Here is a 6,000-nt window from a genome sequence, read left to right on the forward strand (position 1 = left end):
CTGCCCACTAACAGGAGGGGAGTCTGCAGTTAGGTGAAAACTGGAAAGTCCAGGCGTCCTACTGAGATACAGCCCCTCAGCTTACTAGTAGCTCTAGGCCTGGCAGTGGTGGTGAGGGGGTTGGTGAAGCCAAACACCACAGTTCCAATTACTGGCAGCCCTTAGCCCGGGGCTTGCTGACCTCTGGCAGGAACCTGTGAGCAGTACTCTTTGGTGCAGGTTTGCTCATGTATTGGTAGAAACCAAAGAGCTAGAACCACCAGTTAACAGCTGTACTGGGGAGGAAGGGGGCCACTTCAGGACCTTGCCAGATGTACTATTACACAGACTGCAGATGAGAGAATGCTAGTTATTTTGATGGAGGCAGGCAGCCAAATCTATAGCTATCAACCTTTGAATTTACTGAGAGCGCAGGGAAGAAAGAAGGGCTAAGAGAGGAATATGGGTGCCAGCCCCCATAGATCCTAAAAGGAAATTCTAATGGTCAATAAGCATGCTGGCTTAACATAGACCCAAAGAGAAAACCTACCTGACACCTGGATCACCTTCCAGCTGGGTCTCAGGAGAACACAACACCCAGCCCACTCCTCTGTCTACTCCGTGCCACCTAACAAGGGCCATGCCCCACAGAAATAAAGGGGCTCCTGAAAAGAAGTTGCAAAATCAGAAATTACCTAATATCCAACAGCACCCCAACTCTGAGAATAATCCCGGCGTGTACTAAATGCTCAAGATACACCAGCTGCTACTGCTGTAGCTATGCTTTCCACTTACGCTGTAACTTGCCAAAAGACACAGCCCAGATATCTCCCAATGACCACCATAGGTGCTCTGCACCTCCAGGAAGAGATAAGTCTTTTCAAGCAGACCCAGGAAGGCTCTGTCATCAAAGGCCAAGTTCTATTTCCTTGCACAGCTCAGACATGGACTTAGGTTTCTCACAGAGCCAGAAAAGGATCCCGCAGCCCAACTGTTTTATTCCTTCCATAAAAGGCCACTCCAGGCTCCCCTGATAAAAAGCATTTTAAACAAACACATCCCACCCTAGAAAATCCAGAGTACACCAGAGCTTCAGATGCAGTGTTAGCCGTCTTGCCAGGAATTTCTGGATACATGGGCTTGGAAGCTTTGTAAATTAGCAGTCACAGCGGGAAATGTGATGGTGTTTCAGATACATGCACTTGTGTGCCTGCACACACTATCACACGGCCAGAGCAAATACACTCAGATACTTGCTAAAGCTCAGGCTGCCCTTCAACTACACGGAAAGCACTCTGTGTGTGTGTGTATGTGTGTGTCTGTGTGTCTGTGTCTGTGTGTATGTAGGAGATGGTAAACATTCAGTTACACTTTCAGATCTGGGGTGTCCCTTCCTGGGGCCTTTTGTGGCAGTTGGGCGCCCATCGCCACCTGTTCTTCACACCACATTACAGAATCACTGTTTGAGAAGATGGGATTGGTGGTGGTGGGGGGTTATAACCCATTAACTAGCTGGTATCTCTCTCAGGGGCAGGTTCCCAAAACAGCTGCAAGTCCTAGGCCCCTGGAGACAAGATCTGAGAAGAACAGGACAGTCGACGCCAGAAGCAGGAGTTCTCGGACAATAAAGGCAGGAGGAAAGGGAGCTCACCTCCTCAGAACTGAAGCCCTGCTCGATGGGCACTGCCGTTTCCCATCTGACCTCACTACAGAACCACGCACGCTCCCGTGTACCTTCCTTGACAGACCCAGGCTTCCTCCTGGTGACTCCCCTCTCTACCCAGACAGATCTACCAGGTCAAGTGACTGGCATCTAATGCTGATGTTGGTTACCCCATTAAGAGATAACCAAGGTCATGTGAGCTGGGCCGACACGTTCTGCTGCACTTGTTTATAGGCAAGAGGATTAAAACAATCTGTCAGGGGAGGGGAGGAGAGGGGGCAAACCTTGGGCACAGGACAAGCATTGGGAGCACAGCACAGAGGCCTCCTGCCAAGAAATCTTTTGCTCAAATATAAAGCAGAAATCTCTCACCAAATGCCAAACCAGCTCCCAATGCCAAATGCCACTTACACTCCAGTGACCTTGAGGCGCTTCATTTTCCTAGTGCTCTTTATGCAAAAGGTCAATGTCTGGGATTTATTTGGGTGGGGTGGGGGTCTTAGGAGATGGAAACATGGGCTCCTAAAGAGTCCCAAACTGAATGAATACCAAGAAGTACGGAGAGCTTCAAAAGGATGTCGTTTCCTCTACAAGTTGGGTGCTGGGGACCAAACTCAGCCAAGAGTTTTACCACTGAGCTACACTGAAGCCCAAAGAAGGGACATTTTAAATACACACTCAAAGAAGGCGTTCAGTTCCCAGACAGCTAGACTCTAAAGTAGAAGTCAAACTACCAAAACAACTTCCTGCCACACTTCTTCCCTAACTAATGTCAGAAAGATGAAGAAAAAGAAAATTGTGGCTGGGCATGGTGGCACACCCCTTTAATCCCAGCACTCAGAGGCAGACACAAGTGAGTTTAAGGCCAGCCTTGTATACATAGTGAGTTCCAGGCCAGGTGGGGCTACAGGGAGACCCTGTCTCAAAAAAGACCCCCCCCCCCAAAAAAAGAAGAAAAATTTCCCTTAGATCCTGCTTCAGGACAAACAGGGTTCAGAGAGCAGTCAGGGTCATCTGGCTCTATAGCAAGCAGAACAACCTGACAGTCACCAGCTACTACCACGGGAAGGGCGGCAGACACTGGGCACCAGAGTCTTTGCTCCAGGTAGTAGGGGCTACAGAAGCTGGCCTCTGGCTCTGAAACCATCCTCCTCCTCCCACTCAGCAAGCTCCAGCCTCTGCCACTGCCACTCACTCCTGTCAGCAGGAGGATGCTCCCAGATCCCAGAGAAGCTCCCTGAATGGCTGCAGAGTTGGCAAAAGGCTAAGGTGGGGCCTCTTCTAGCCAGCCAAAGAGAACAGATGCAACAGCTGGCAGCCTGTGTCCCCTCTACCACATCCTCTTTCCAGCAAAGGTGAACCTCCACAGACCTGTGAGGCAGGGAAGGTACACCTCCACCCATCCCACCACGGCTAAAGAAACTGAATGTAGGGCTGGCAACATAGCTTAGGGGGTAAAGGTGCTTACTGCCAAGTCTGATGACCTAAGTTCAAATTCCTGGGACCCACATGGTAGGACAGAACCAATTACTGTAAGTTGTCCTCTGACCTCCACATGCACAGTGTGGCACACACATACAAAATAAAATTTATTTTAAGAAGTTTGTTAAAGTTACTACTTGGAAGGTTGACATCCGTTAACCTTCCTTCAGATCACTGCTGCTATAGAGAGCAGTCAACTGGGGCAAACTGAGTCCCCACTCAGAGCTGGTCACTCCAGTTTGCCTGGCAGTATGGCAGGGGAGAGCGGGAAAGAAAGATTAAATTCTCTATTTCCAGGCCCCACCCCAAAGGCCAGGGAGAGAAGCAGCTGGGTTCCAGCTGCAGGAGCTCCAACTTCTGGCCACTCCAGAGTCAACCAGCTGTGTAAGAACTCTGGGCAACATGTACATCAACCAAGCTGGTACAGGGAGGGGAACAAGCTGGGTTAGAAGTGGACTGGGCTCCTGCCAAGAACTTTGAATAGTTCTCCTAGCCAAACTAGAACATAATAGGATGGGCAGGTATATGCTCCCTGGGAAAAGACAGAAAGGAAAACAGTAAAAGCCAGACTTGCATGGTTCACAACTCATCCCTGGAGAGAGAGGGGCAAGCAGTGAAATGCTGCCCCTGGAAGCCTCCAAGGCACACAGTGGAGGTCTAACCTTAAGCCAGTCTCCCATGCTTCAACATTGCAGTGTGAAGCCAGTCATCTCGTAACCCTGTCAGGTATGAACACTTGTGCTACTGCCTGAACGACAGGAGAGGAGGGGGGCTCTTGTTACGTGTTGTGCAATCCAGTCTGTGGCCAAGGGCAGAACAGAAGTGACAGATGAGGGCCTGGGAAGGCAGCAGAGGGTGCTTCCCTTCCCAGCACAGAACCCAAGGCTGCCAGAGAGGTGCTGTTTGGTGACAGAATGTTTGTCAGGAGGGGCAAGATGGATGGGAAGTTGACACTTACTCTTCTCACCAACTGCTGTCAGCCTCCACAGGCTGCTCTCCAGCAGCCCACAGAACCTTCAGTGAGTCACTCACCCTGGGAAAAGGAAAGCACTCCTGACCCCTGGCCTGACCTGCTCCAGTGTCTCCAGGTAACCCTGCTGTACAGCCAAGTCTCCCACAGGGACTAAAACTCCAGACTCTCCACCCACACTTGCACAGACACAAAGATCTGCCCTTCCTCTACAGCACGGCCTGTGGTAGTAGAGGGCGCACCAGGCCCGCATTCTCTAGCCAGGTGCCCAGCACTGGGAACAGGAAGCTTGCCTTCATATTCAAAGCACACCTTTAAAACAATTATCAGTCCCAGGCTGGTGAGATGGCTCGGTGGATAAAGGTGCTTGCTGTCAAGCCTAATGACCTGAGATCGAGCCTCAGCATTCACATGGTAGGAGAAAACCAACTTCTGCAAGCTGTCCTCTGACGTCCACTGCATGACAGGAGTACGCATACACACAATAAACATATAAAAAAAAGTCTAAGAACCACAAAATCCAGTCTCTCTCCCCTGTCCTCTCCCCTTCTCTATCCTGTGAGTCTATGTGAGTACAGGTCTATCATGTGAGTAATGTGAGTAAGTAAGTAATGTACATGTAAGACCGATTTCCAACCATACCCCCAGGTTTCCAGTCTGCTTCTAACATGCATGGTAAGCTGACTGGCTCCCTTTCCCTGATGGTAGCTGGGCCCCAGCCACCTACCTTCAAGTGCAAAATGCTCTCTCAGACCTCTAAGTTTTTGCTGCCACTTCCCAAAGCTTGGGACACTTTCCCTCCATCCAGCTCCCACCCTTCTTCCTGGTGAGCCAAGAACAGACATCCAACAGGAAGCTCTCCAGGATTCTAGCTAGCTCACTTCAGTGGGTCCCGGTACATCCCTCTAGGGGTTTTCAATGTGGCTATAACACTACTGCTGCTCACTGGCTGGTCTCCTTTGTAACTCTTGGTGGCTGTCCTCAGCATTACACAAGGCTAAGAGCAGCCCCCAGGGAAATTACCAGAACTCGGTTACTTCTGTGTTCTTGATGCCCTGGTAGGGGTGGCGCCTAGATGGCTCTCCAGAAACACTTTCCTAAGTCACAAAGGAAAGTCATAGGGTCAGGTCTTTCTGTTTCCTTCTCACCCAACAGCCCTTAACCTGACTCTGACCCATGTGACCCTTCTGACATAGGACAGGGCTGGAATGCTGCTGCCCACTGTTAAAATCCATTCCCTAGGGCCTTCTGGCACCTCCTGGACACAGCTGCTAAGAATCCAAAGCGGTCTGTGTGTAGAGTGGGGGCTGTTGCCTTTCTGCTTGTCCTTTCCCAGCTCACTCCCTGAAAGGAGGTCTGCAGGTAGTCCCTGCAGGCCTTCTCTGAAGTGGGGGCAACAGGTAGAGTACCAAGGGCCCCAAAGGTCCTTGCTGTGAGCAGGTAATTCTCAAGGAGGTCTATTCTAGACCCAAATCTGTTCAAGTTATATAACCTTGAACAAGTCAAGTCCTTCTCCCTCCTGGGTCCTGTGTTTCCACACCTGTAAAGACTCTTAAGATCTGGCCAGAGTGGATGAGCGTTCTTTTTACCTGGGCTCACAAGCTTCCCAGGCCTGTCCTCCCATTTTCGGACCCTGGTAAACATCAAGGGACTCTGCCTAAGAGCCCTGGTTTCGTAAAGGAGCATTGCCAAGCATGCTTTGGACACTAGGCTCACACATTGAAAAACTGCCTAGGGTTGGAAACATCAAAGGAAACATTACGCTGGGTGTGGTGGCGCACCCCTTTGATCCCAGAACTTGGGAGGCAGAGGCAGGCGGACCTTTGTGAGTTCGAGGCCAGCCTGGTCTACGTAGTGAGTTCAAGGACAGCTGGGGCTACAGGGAGACCCTGTCTCAAAAAGACCA

General features: G+C 50.6%; 1 protein-coding gene across 6 annotated transcripts in view; it reads right to left on the reverse strand.

The window, feature by feature from the left end:
* The window catches only part of Mark2 (microtubule affinity regulating kinase 2), a 73,620-nt gene that overhangs the window by 31,436 nt on the left and 36,184 nt on the right, over nt 1–6,000 (reverse strand). Inside the window, exon 2 of one of the 6 annotated variants that reach the window (XM_029564076.1) lies at nt 530–644. The exons of the other annotated variants lie outside the window; for them this stretch is intronic. The gene's annotated coding sequence lies outside the window, so the exon portion shown is untranslated. The remainder of the gene's footprint in view (nt 1–529; nt 645–6,000) is intronic. 6 annotated transcript variants of the gene reach the window in all.

This window comes from Nannospalax galili, unplaced genomic scaffold (assembly GCF_000622305.1).
Source record: "Nannospalax galili isolate Female #2095 unplaced genomic scaffold, S.galili_v1.0 scaffold1677, whole genome shotgun sequence".
NCBI lineage: Eukaryota > Metazoa > Chordata > Mammalia > Rodentia > Spalacidae > Nannospalax > Nannospalax galili.